The sequence below is a fragment of the Lycorma delicatula genome, chromosome 1 (genome assembly GCF_047948215.1).
Source record: "Lycorma delicatula isolate Av1 chromosome 1, ASM4794821v1, whole genome shotgun sequence".
Lineage (NCBI taxonomy): Eukaryota > Metazoa > Arthropoda > Insecta > Hemiptera > Fulgoridae > Lycorma > Lycorma delicatula.
In genome coordinates, this window is record NC_134455.1 from 331,685,158 (window position 1) to 331,698,811 (window position 13,654).

Genomic DNA, 13,654 nt, shown 5'->3' on the forward strand with positions numbered 1-13,654 from the left:
ATGTGCAATTGTATAATGCGAATACATTGTATTGTCTGTAATAACAATAAATGGAGTTACGTCATTTCTAGTTAATTTATTGAAAGAGCTGTAATTAACTGCAATTTACTATTTTTCATTAAAACAAGCTGTTGTTCTTTTGTTAACATAATAAGTGTGGAAGCTAACTGACACAAATTTTAAAATTTATATTATTAAAAATGTATGATAAATAATTAGGTAAAGTAAATAATAGGCTAATAATTTTATACACGATGAAAGAAAAATATTTCTAAATCGACTCCTCTGAATAAACTATCTAAGAATTATGATATACGATTTATTCTGATGAATTCGGTTATTTTGAATCAATTCATGGAAAAATAAATTCCTACAACTAATTTAAAAAAAATAAAATTGTTAAACGAATCATACCTTAAAACCAGCCGATTACAAGTTTGTAATAACCTTGTAAATTATGAGCAATAACCTTGCATGTTATGATTATCATGATTACACCTTCATCGTGGCTAATATTATTACTTTTTTTTTTAGTTTAAATCTAGTACAAAACAAAATACATAATAATAAATGTCAATAATTAAACTGAACTCGTGGCTTTAATCTTTACAGAGACATTTTATGTTCACTTCTCGTATCTATGAATTTTTCTCGGTTAAGTGCCATAACCTGACAAGATTAAGAGTTCTGATATGAATCACAATCTATTCCCAAAAACTTAATAGTCGTTCTCAAGAACAAAAGATCCTATGAAACTTACTGAGGAAAGTTAGGAGTAAAATATTCTCCCTTGTCTCCTTCTCTTGGCCGGTGTATATTGCATATCAACATGCCAAGGCAGATGATATTCAGCTTAAAAACTGACACTTCACTCCAAACTACAGGAATTAGAACCTTAAATTAAATACATGGACCTAATTATCTTTTACAAAACCTGTTTTTCAAATTACTTATGCCTATTTTAACTAGTTCCAAACTGGAACCGATTTGTCTAAGGTTTTGGTGTTTGTATATGTGTTTTTCTGTACAGCAATATAATGAACTGATTACTCTTCGAGAAAACAACTCTGACTTGTGCCTCTTGCACTTTTTAAAAGCGTCATTCATAATTCAGTAAAACTTTCCTGATTAGTTTTCTGTTGCCCTGCGTGATTCAATTCATTAATGTTATCTATGATCAAAAACTGAGATAAGTTCCCATTTTGACTATTTTTTAACTTGACTCGTTTTTATAGTCCTGTAAAATAATAATAAAATCTGTACAGTAATTAAAAACAATAATTGAAACAGAGGTATATGAGAAAGATGATTCTTTTAAAATGATAATGTATAAATTCTTTACTCAGAAAATCTGAAAAAAACATATAATATTAAGATAAATGTGAACGAAATTAAAGTCATGGTCCGTAGTAAAGGTGGATAGTCTAATAGAGAAGTACTACTAAATGTAAAGAGGTTAGAAGAATTGAAGGTGTCCACATATTTAAACAATAAAATAATTAACGAAGGAAAAGAGTAAGAGATATTTTAAGTGGAATTGCTCAGGAAAAGCTACATTTAACAGTAAATTGAAGCTATTGATTGTAAAAATATTAATTTGCAAAAGGTTCCTCAAGACCTATGTGTGGAGTGTAGGAATATATGGGTGTGAAACCTAGAGAATAGGAACAGAAGAATAAAGCAGGCTAGAGGCATTTGAGATTTGGTGCTATCAAAACATTTTAAATATAAGATGGATCAAAATGCAAAAAGAGGAGGTTCTTACCAGAATAGATGAGGGAAGAAACATTTGGAAAAACATCAGAAAACGAAGTGATTAGTTTATTGATCATATTGTTTACCCAGGAGGAAATCGTAAAAACTATAATAGAAGGCTAAATAGAGAGGAAGACCAAGACTCTATATATATACCAGAGTATGGTATATATATATATATATATAGCAAATAATTAATGATATGCATTTGCAACTCTTATGTAGATATTAAACCGAGGGGAAAAAGGTGTTGTGAAGAACTGTTAACCAGTTTTTGGATCAATGATCACTGAAGAAGAAGAGCACTGCATGACAACTGCTTCAGAAAGGCATACAGTAACAAACAAAAATACCGAATCAAACCATAAACTATCAATTATAGACCATGAAAAAAGAGTTAAAGTTGAATAGTAATACGACCCGACAAAGCGTATCTATTATCTAGAAGAGGTAGCAGCACTAGTTCCGTTTATGTATTCCTAGAAAGAGGTAGTGTTTACAGATAGTGATACAAAATGTTTATTCCGAGCACACGATTACATAATGTGTTTAATTGTTATTGAACACCTCAGACTTCCAAAAATTAGTGCAATAAATAAAGTATTTATTTGTCATTTAAGATTAAATTACGTTACTTTCTATTTACTTTAATTATTGATTAATAAATTATTCTTTCTTGCTAGCTTCATAATAATAACAGTACAACTAATAAAATATTAGTTATAAATTATGTTTTAAAATAAATTGTTACGTAGTGTTTCTAAAAATATATTGCGTAATAGATCATTAAATTACGTAATAGTAATGAAAAATAATGCGTTATCTTACATTACTATTACGGGAAGTTGAAATAAAAACACTATTAAATATTCTCAAATACTCATTTTCTCATATTGTACGAGTAATATGGTAATCAGTTTCACATGAAAAACAGTTCAAATTAGTTCATCGACCGTCTGGTTTTCCAGTCGGCTTTGCTGCGTGGCGAAATTTTTAAAATAGGCGCAAGTAATTAAAAAAATAATTTTTGTAAAATTAGGTGTATGTCTGTATTTACATTTTATTTACACTTAGGTAAATAGAAACCGGGCAAAGAATAAAAAGAAAGCATATGGGTCGGCCTTAAAGCATAAATAACGTCAATTTGTAGTCATTATTTTGAATAAGAATTATATAATATTTATTCAAATTTAAATCAGCTAAAATTAAGTTAATTTATTGTACTCGTCACGTCGGATCTTTTACGAATGAGTTTTGATATTGAATAATTCGCTTCGTATAATAAAAATGAGCCGGTTCATAACAATGAGGCCGATCTTATTTTATTCCCTGTCCACTTTTTGTTTAACCTATATAATTTTATTTTTTGGAGGATTTTCTTAAAATAATTTAAATAAATTTTCTTAAAAGTAAAATTAAAGAAATTTATCCTTGTTCTTCTGCTATTTTTTTAACTTACACGAATTTACGCGTTCAAGTACACAAAAAAATGCCGACTGAAAATATCTATTCGCTGTCTGATCGCTTGATCTTTCTAATTAATCTTACAAAACTTGGACGTTTCTGGACCAAGGTTTTCCAGTTATCGGCTATTTTCTAAGTAATAGTTGTTTCAGTCAGGAATTTTTATTTTAAAATTAAATAACAGGTGCGTTCGTTTTGGTAAGCCGAGTACCAAACTACCTCTTTCGAAACAGTATTGCTATAACATCTAAAACCTCAACTACAGTGTTGGATTTGCCCTGTCCTATCTCATGCCACTCAAACACACATATGGTCGGTTTGTTATATCAACGACCGTAAGGGAAGTTGAGATTAAGCTTACGTCCAGGGCGTATTTATGTATATAAGGAAAAAGCATTCCATCCTTCACTCATCGATCTTTATACGAATATGCAGATCCGGATATTTAATGCGTTTGGATCATGAAATGGAAAATATACGGATAAGATTCTTACGACAAAAAAAGTACGGCTGTGAATGAGTAAAACCGAATAATGAGAAATTTTAGTTTACGAAGTCTCTTGATTTCTACAGATTTTTTTGTTATTGTAAGTAGTCATAAAAATTCACCCGTTCGTTTCTTCTCTTTCTATATGAAAATGGTCAAACTTCTCTTACGGTCACTTGTATAATTTATATTACACGGTTGAATTATCGATAAAGTTTAAAAATAAAAAAGGTGTTAGAAGTAGAACGCAGTGTAGAAGTTTGCCGTGTTATAGTTTGCTATTGAGCAAACTAAAACCCAATTCAACTTATTAAATTAAAATACTGTCTTAGTTATTAAATGTCTCTACTAGTGATCCAAAATAGTAGAAAGTAAAAGGGAAAAAATAATTTAAGATTTTTCTAACTGGGCAGACAGTGACCTTGAACCGGTAAAGAAAAAATTATTTGTTTGTCCAAGACATCTTTTTAATTAGCTTTAATCAATCGCTCTAGTTAAAAAATAATATTTGGGCTTATTAATATCATCATATTCATGTCGTATGAATATTTAATGTATTGTTCTTATCTATAGATAATTAATTAATACTTATATCTGGCAGTTGTAAAATTGATAAGCTTTAATTAAGTTTTTCTACTGATTAGAATTTACTTAGTTGTTGATGAAGATAATTAAAATACAGTTATTTAAACATCAGCAAAAAAAAAATATAATAATAATAATATTATAATAATAATAATGTTCAACACAATCGTTTATTTTTAAAAATTGCGTTATTAAGTATGGAAAATTTTAAGTCTATCTTATCGTTATACGAAACAACTGCGCATTAATTAATTTATTATTATTACTGTGAATAATTCAACCAATAGCTAATTTATCTATCATTTGTATACTCTGTTTATTTATTTTTTAAAGTGATTTTAGAATGTAATTAATGTAGTCCATGCAACCCTGTAGTAAAATAAATAATAATAATAGTAATTATATACCACGCATGGTACATTAAATATCCCAAAGGGTGTTGTATACAGAGATTTATTGAACTGCACTGAAGAGAAAATCATCGAAGAGTTGCATGTGCAAGGATTTGTTGCGTGTCGACGATTGAATAAACGACGAAACAAAGAAATTGTTCCCTCCGCGTCGCACGTCCTGACCTTCAATAAACCGAAGTGTCCGGAAAAAATTAAGGCAGAATTTCAAAGACTGAATGTACGTCCTTTTATACCGACTCCACTGCGATACTTTGGATGTCAACAATTTGAACATACTGTAGCGAGATGTACCAGGAAATAAATCTGACACTGTGGTGAGCCATTGCATCCTGATGACCCATGCAAAGGCTCACCTGTATGTGTCAATTGTCATTGGATACCATTCTGCGAGACCTAGAAATTGTCTTATTTACAGGGAAGAAGTAGCTATTCAGGAAGTATATCAGGAATATAATATTCAGGAATATATATATATATATATATATATATATATATATATATATATATAATCAGGAAAGAAATAATATCAGAAATATCACCGCTCTTAGCAAACACGGTCGAACATATCATCAATCAAAAATTGAAGGGACGATCATCAAGAGGAAACAGTCCAAAACCGACGCAGAAGAAAGCAGAAGTTTCCGACGAAAAGAATTCTATAAAGCCGAAGAATGAACCTACAACTAGTAGTACACAAGTGAAGCTAAAAAGCAGAAAACGAGAGAAAGCATCTAAGGTAAAAGTTCAGCTAGAAAAAGCTCCATTCAGGAATCTGCGAAATCAGAAGTAAAGATATTAGAAAACGAAAAATTTGGAAAAAGGAGCCTCCGAAAGCACGAAGGCCTTTAGCTGAGAGGGAGAGACATTCGGCCGCCCTACATGTTCTAGCGGTGATTGCTCTAGTCTGGACTGTGATGTACCGCTGACCGCGCCAACGGAGCCGGTGTCATCCGATACCGGTAGCAGGAGATCCTCTAAAGGGAAACCAAGGCGATAGAATTTAAGAAGAGATTGGTTTTTATGTTTCTATGAAGAATTTATTTTAATAAATGTTGTATTTTATCTTTTGAACATGATAGTTTTAACATGTGTTTTGGTGTTTTTTGAACAGTTTCATAATAAATGATCTGTGAGATGTTAAGTGGTAAGGACCCTTTACACCCTTGTCATTTTGTGTCGAAAAATTTTTTTAATGTGTTTTTTTAATTACAGTGAAATGTTTTCTTGAAGGTTTTTGACAAATTTCGTAAGAAATGGTTAGAAAGTTTTTAAAATAAAAAGGGCCTTACTCCCTTGTTATGTTGTGTTTTGTGAGGTTTTAATAACCTTCGTCGTCTATTTATAGATGCCCTTTTTGACAAGAGGGTCTTTGACTGCGCTAGTGTTCTTTTGTAGGGGAGGAAAAGAAATTTATATATTTTTTTGAAGTGGAAAGGGACTAATTACTATAGCAGTCGATGCCGCTAAAACATAAAAAAAAAATATGCCCTGAGGTAGATAATGCCCACTTCCGGAACACATACCTATGTTCCACGTCTAGGGCGGCAACAGCTGTAAATACGTACAATACATATAGCTGGCTAACGGGGTTCCGAGTGTTTTCCTCGGAAATGTGATCATTTTTGACCTGTCTAACGTCTTCAGGTCACTATGTTGGATTGGATTTTCTCGGCCACCTGCAGATCATGCAGATTGTAAATGATTTGGAAATGAACTTATACCACATTTAGAGCCGGCGGTGTGGCGGCCGGGGTTAATGTTATTCTAGGTGTAACGGAGATCCTTCCGTTGTTCACATGCCCCCTGCGATGGTAAGCATGTAGCGAAGGTACCGATGTATTTTTTCGTGAGTAGGGGGCCTGGAATCAGTACAGAGATTGCGCATCCGCTCTCTCCAGGACATATGCCGGTTCCACCACAGTACCGGATCGGACCTCCGAGGTTAGTAGCCCTGGAAAGGGGACGTACCCCGCGGCTAGCCTTGCTACAGAAGGGATCAACTTTAATGCGACATTTTGAACAAGTCAACGTGGCACATAAAAACCCTCAGTTAAAAACGGCCGACTCGCCAGAAGCGAGGAGAAAATGTAGAAAAGATACTGACAAAATTAGAAAAGATTTTAGGAAAACTTTGTTTCGCAACAATGCACCTAAACTAAGACATTAAGTGATTACAAGAGAGAATGGAAACTTCCAGAAAGTTAGCCCATTCTTAATCGTTCAAGAAACTACAAATTGTGTTGGTGATCCTGTCAAGGAAATTTATAAGACTTTTAATGGTTTGTACATCGAAACTGTAAACGATAATCAAAGCCAAAAAGTTCAATCTTCGAAGAAGATCGGTGAGTTCCCGGTGTCTGTGCAATCTCATATACGCATTGTTGTTACTGTTTTTTAAAGAAATAAACATTTTCTTTTCATGAAAAATATTAAAAATTAAATCGTATCACTATTTCATTTAATTTCTTTAAAAAAGTTAATTTGTTTAGAATTTGATTTTACATTCTTTATTAAACGATCTTTCACTAATTAAAATGTTCTTGAGAATTACAATACTATTATCTAAATTTTGTCAGAAATTAAACTACAATATTCCATCGCCTTATCTACTCTCCTCAAATATAGATTTTTTCGATATCTTTTTCACTTTTCATCGATCTAATTTCTTTTACGTAGTCTCAAGTAGAGTGATTTTTGCAGTTCAGATGGTTGATAAAAAAAAATCTATTAGTATTTACTACCTTGATTTTTCACTAAGACAGATTTAATACTCTTATTAAATTATAAATAAAAGCTTAATTTGATTAATTTCTATTAAAATAATTGTCCCTTTATGCTCTGCATAAATATGGTACAACTTTCTAAGCAGAAGATGATCTTACATTTTATACTGAATAATACGATCATCTCAGTCCCTTTTTTCTTTTTTTTATTCCATGTTGTCCCACAAATCGTTTACACAGTTAATTTTTTCTAATCTCAGTCATTAATTGACTAGAAATAGACACATTAATGTAATAATTTGTAGTCTAAATCGTCCACATTTTTAGCGGAAATTATAGGGTTTTTGGGGAATCTCAGCCGTTACAACATGCATTTTACTTCGTTTGAATAAAATTAAAAACAAAATAAACATATTTGTTCTGCGCACCCGTCTGAAAATGTCACATCACAATATATTGACTCCAGTTACTATAAATTGTAATCAATCTTTAGCATAACAGGGGGTAAGCGTTTAGTTCAGGTTATAGGTTTGAAATTACATACATATAATAATGGTTTTTTAAATGTTTGTCATTTCACGGGAGCTAAAAATTTGGTTCAACACTCAGTCCGATTGGGTTTATTTCTAGTCACACTAAACATAGAGAAAGTAAAAAAATTATAAAGCTTGTGATAGTCGATAGCTTGCGAGCAGATTACGCTTTTACGAATCAGCAAACCGAAAATAAATAGAAATAATGTTCAGTTTCCAAAGTATAACGTTCTTTTTATCACAGGTATCGATTGAAAATGGAACCATCAGGTATTCCCAAAAAATCAATTGTTACCGATTCTTCTTTAACTTGTAAGTGCGTTACATCAGCATCGCTAAGAAAATTTTGGTAGAGATGTGCAAAGAAACAAATACTTCAGTGGAAGTATCCCATTTTCTGTCAAGAGAAAATATGTATATGTTTCTCATGTATATACAGAATGGCGCTCGAAATAATCCAACATTTGTTTTGCCAATAATTGTTTAGGTTAATAATTATTGAAGTGTTTTATGTCGGTAGAAGTGACAGCAGTTTATGAATATTACTTTCCGAGTGCGCTGTTTGTGTCTCGTTCCATGATGGCTGACAAAGGAAGACTGACTTGAAAAGCGCGTAAAGACTGTTGTTTTTAACGAAACGAAAAGTGTGATGCTTAATCAAAGACGGTTTCGTGCACACTTTCAAACTCAGTGGTCGCCCTCATTTAAAACAATACGTAGACTTTACGAAAAATTTAATAGTGACGGTTCAGTATTTGAGAGTAAGCGCAAACGGCCTGCCAATGTCGTTCTTCACAGATTGTCGAAGCTGTTAGACCAGAGTTGCTGACGAGCCCGGGCAAATCAACAAGAAAACCAGCAGCACAACTTGCAATTTCTAGGCGATCTGTGCAGCGAATTTTAAAAACTAATTTGCATTGTATGCGCACAAAATAACAGTGTTGCCTAAATTAACGACTGACAGTAAATATCAAAGAATGACGTTCGCTGAATGGGCCGCGAACCAAGACGTATTGTTAAACAATGTTTGGTTTTCATATGAAGAACATTTTTACCTAGACGGGGTTGTTAATAAACAAAATGCGCGTTTTTGGGCTTCCGAAAATCCACACGTGCTTCATGAAAAGGTACATTACCCTCTATTAATTACGGTATGAGCCGCTATCTCAAGTCATGGGGTAGTAGGACCATTCTTTTTTGAACAGACAGTGAACAGTGAACGTTATCTAAACATGCTGCGTAATAATTTTGTTCCTCAGCTTCTTGCAAAAGGGTTTCAATTAGAAAACTAGTGGTTCATGCAGGATGGAGTCAGACCATACACAGCTAATGCTTTAGACTTTTTGCATGAAACTTTTAACGCAAATGTCATTTGAAACCGATTTCGTAATCGTTTTGCGTGTATTCAGAACTGGCCCCTGAAAAGTTCTGATTTGAATCCGTGTGATAATTTTCTTTGGGGATTTCTAAAGGAAAAGATTTTCCCTAAACATCCTCGTACAGTGATGATCTGCGGGTGCTGATCATTGAGGCGTGCAACGAGATAACCGAGGATATGTCGTCGAGTTATTAACAAGACAGGAGTTGGTGTTGAAGAAGTTGCTAGACGTGATGGTGGTCATATTGAATATGTGATAAGCACAATATAATCTCCAGGTATATAGTAAACACGTATTTTACTTTTCTATATTGCGATTCAAATAAATACGAGTATATATTTAACAAAACCAAATGTTGGATCATTTTGTGCGCCACTCTGTACATTGAACTACATTTCAACTAAATTTTAAGTAGTAGACGAATCGAATTTATTTTTGTTTTTTTTTCCAAACAAGCCAAAGAAGATTCACTTACTTCAGATATTTAAAAAAAAATATATTTTAAGTATATATATTTATCGTAAAATATAATGGTACTTAAGGTTAGAAAAAAAAAATAGTCTTCAGAGAAAATATCTTGTCCCTTTTGTTGTAAATATAGATAATTCATTTTATAAATAACATTTTTTTATTACGATATACATAATTTCTTTATCTTTTATGATATGTCACGTATTAATTTAATTAAATTTTTAAATTGATACTTCACTTTTAAACTGAAGTATTTTAATTGTTAATCTCATAGTAACCAGTTGGATATATGTTTATCCGTTTTGAAAAAATCTCGGCCTGACCTAGAGCTATAAATTTATACATTATTCCAGACGTTCACTCCCAACTTCAACACATTTGGTATAGTAATTTTTACGTTTATAAAATAAGCTCCTGCCTGATTATTAAAGCAGTGCTGTGCTACTGTTATCGACTCCACATCGTTTAAAAGTTGTCTTATCTCCAAATTCTCTTTAAAAATGGGAAAATTGGAAATGGCGGATGAGATGGGTGATCTAAAAATATAAATTAAAATTCTTCAAAATAGCTATCGTCTTTTTAGCATTGTGCACGGTCTAAAAGAAAGACCGTACGCAACCATTCTTCACCTCTCTTCCCGTCTTTTTTTAAATATTAGCAATCTTTTAATCCTCTATGCTAGATTTGAATATTTAACTAAATTAATTTTTAAACCTTAATGCAGTCGGTCATAAAATTCTTTCTTATCCCAGATAATTGTTGCTCTGACCTTTCCTGCTGAGTTTTATATCATGAATTTCTTTCGCGTGGAGAACCCCGAGTATCGATATCGTTACAAGATGTTCGATCTATGGATCACAGTTGAATAAATATGTTTCAATATGAGTATTAAAATATTTTCTCTTGATTTCTGAAATTGTAACTAAATTAGGTTAGAGGTATTCATTAACTCGTTTTCATTTTTCGTCGGTATTCAAATATTCCGGTTCCTTGGTCGAAAGCAAGTGTAAACCTTACTGATCTGATTTGAATGCACGACGAACTTTTCACTAGTTGAAACCGAAAACTTCTCAATTCTTTCTGAATCTTCAATTTTAAAATTACGCTTAGATTTTGAGAAGCGGGTCCGTTTAAAAACCAGTCGTCATTTCCTCGTATCTCTTCTTTTAATACGAATAAAATTCCCTTTAAGCTTCTTTCTTCTCCATTTCTAGAAAAAATTTTTCTATTTGAAATCTTTCTATTTGACCGACCAATTTTTAAAAATTCTTCTATAATATCATATTTTAGACGACGCTTTCCTTTACTGGCTTCCAGTTATCCTTATCGTACAGTAATATATTTTTATTTACTTTTTCTGAATGTTTTCCTCTTTAGGTATTTGTGGTGTGCAATGTGTGCGTGTAGTGGTCTGGTATGGATGATGTTTGCTTGTGGAGACCAAATGTGTGTGTGGGCGCTTACCGCCCTCCAGAAGTAATGCTTTATTAGCGGTTTCCCAGGAGGTGGGGTCGTCAGGAGTGGAGGTTTAGTCGGTATTGCGCAGGAATACATACGCATTTTCTGTAACAGCTTGCGGAACCTGTTAGCGAGTCCGACACTGCTTCGGCGCCCGTAAATGGCGTTCCTCCACCTCAAAAGAAAAAAAAAACAATATACTCCAAAGAAATGTATTTAAGAACTCAATGAAACAACTGCATATTCGATACTAAATTTAACACTAGCGTTTGAATTACATTTAACATTTTTGGCCGTGAAATCTTATATAGCGATCTGTTTTTATATATTTTTTTTATTCCTTCCGTCTTTATTGATTTTACTACCCAAATTAAATCTTCTTCTGCTTCTACTATGTTTTCCTACCGTAATACGGGTAGGAAAACATTTAAAAGCAGCCCATCTCAAATTGTTTCCTACATTCCCTAACGTGTAACATCACCCATATACTATAGTTATCATAATAATCGCTAGGTGAGTTAAGTGATATAACCTAATAAAATTGTTGGTGACCTTACATAAGAAAAATATTTACTCCTTAAAAAATAGTACAATCATTCCTAAAATCAATAAGCACTTCATGCCAAGTTTATTAAGGAGAGGAGTGAAGTATTTTCTTGCCTTCGTAGTGAATCGAATACATTATTATACGATGATATATATATATATATATATATATATATATATATATATATATATATATATATATAATAGCCATATATATACTCTTGACTTGGAATCAGCAGGCGAAGCCCACTGAAATTCAGATGATATTCTGCCGTACAAGCAAGGCCATTCTATTCGCCTCAGGGGGTTGGTTGTGTAATGAGTATCATTATTCTCATAGAAATAAATTTTCATAAGCGTCACTTGTACTTTAAACGCTGCACATACATCACAGTCAAGAAAGACTGAAACAGTTTAAAGCAGAAATTAATGTATTCCAAAAATTAATGAAAACAATGAATGTCCCCACTCAGTAGGGGCGCTTGATTTATACATGGATAATTATAGATTTTTCTTATACCGTGGTACGTACGTAAGGTATATCCAGGGGTTACCGAGTAAAATTATTTACTTGGATAAAATACTGAGGGTTCTCAGTTCTATGTTAGAGGGAAAGAAGTTATGCGGTAATCTTTTAGTTTGTTTTTTCACAAAATGTATTCTATAACAGATCGATGCTACAGTTGAGGCTTGCGCGCGTACAGGATCGATTAAAGAAACTCAGGAATGGTTTCTTATTACGCATAATTTTTACCACTGGTGTACTTAAAAGGGATAGTTTACAACGCAAATTCTCAATCTTTGAACGAACAAAAATATTTTCAATTACTATTTAGGTTTTAGATAGTTACAAATTGCGTTGTAACCGTGTACAAAAATGTGTAGACGCTCAAGGAACCTGCTACAAAGTGTAAAAAAAAGAATAGTTATAAAAATAATTTTTCTGTAAATTGGATAATATCTATAAAACAAAAGATTTCATTGTGTTACTTTTCTCATTCTTTCCGTTGTATCAAATCATATGAAAATAATTGAAGGTGGCATCTTTTAAATAAATCACTCCGTATTTAATTTCATACTATCTGTTTTTGTATCAAGATTTGTAATTTTTTTTTCATTTTTATTTATTTTAAAATTCAACTTCTCTTCTAAAAATGAATCTATCCAATATTAAGCCGATCACTATTTTTTGAAACTGATTTTTAGTTTCTGTCAAATGGACCATGTCACCAGCAAACTTTGACATATCTATTTATCTCCGAAAATTATTAATCCTCTCTTAAGTTTTTCAGATAATAATATTATTAATTGTAAAAATAATTTCAGGTGTTACTTCGTATTTAAAACTTTAATTACGAAATTTCATTAAAAAAATTCGTGTATATATTTAATCACCTTACAGTGTTACACCTTGAGTAACGAAGTGCCAGTATGTAAACTAGTCTCAGCTATCCACTTTGGACTACTCAATATTGTCAAATCTATGCTCTGTGTACTACTGTGAGCATGACTTGAGGACGCTTGGTGTTTTCAATTGGAGAATACAGGCATAGGATCGAGATAAATGGCGGAACTATGTTTGAGAAGCCAGAGGTCACATCAGTTTCTAGCGTCTAGGAGTTAGAAAGTAAGTAATCTAGAAATTAGATTATCCAACAATAATTTTAATAGTTTCTGTCATTTAATTCGTTATGATAATCAACATCACTGGAATATGATTTCCCTATTGTGAAACAGCCTGGAGTGAAATTCATTTTACTCCTACATAAACTACTGTTGCCACTTTGAATAAGAAAATAGTCTCTTTAATTGATCATTCTCTATTTTAACTATAATCCGC